Source organism: Apium graveolens, chromosome 8 (assembly GCF_009905375.1).
Source record: "Apium graveolens cultivar Ventura chromosome 8, ASM990537v1, whole genome shotgun sequence".
NCBI lineage: Eukaryota > Viridiplantae > Streptophyta > Magnoliopsida > Apiales > Apiaceae > Apium > Apium graveolens.
In genome coordinates, this window is record NC_133654.1 from 10,828,142 (window position 1) to 10,828,543 (window position 402).

Genomic DNA, 402 nt, shown 5'->3' on the forward strand with positions numbered 1-402 from the left:
TCCTACTCGGCTTCTATCACACAGATAGATAGTCATTCGGCAATACCTCCCCTTCTGGAAGGGTTGTTCTTCTCAGCTTACATGAAATGAAAAGAAGAGAAAAGAACGAATTGAAGAGAATTGTATATTCATAAAAAAAAATTTATTGCCATAAAATATCTGGCTTGGGATCTACCTCTGAACTATAGAGGTTTGTCATAGAAGAACAAAACATATATGTATTTATATCAACATCAAGTATTATAGCATCGCATTTCACGTGCCTAAATATTTTTGCTATTTCGTCCATCATTCTATGGACCCATGCTCTTCCTCGAGCTTATTCACAATTACCTTTGAAACTCCCTCAATATCGGAAATCGAACCTGGATCTCATTCTAGACATCACCGTTACTAGAGTTC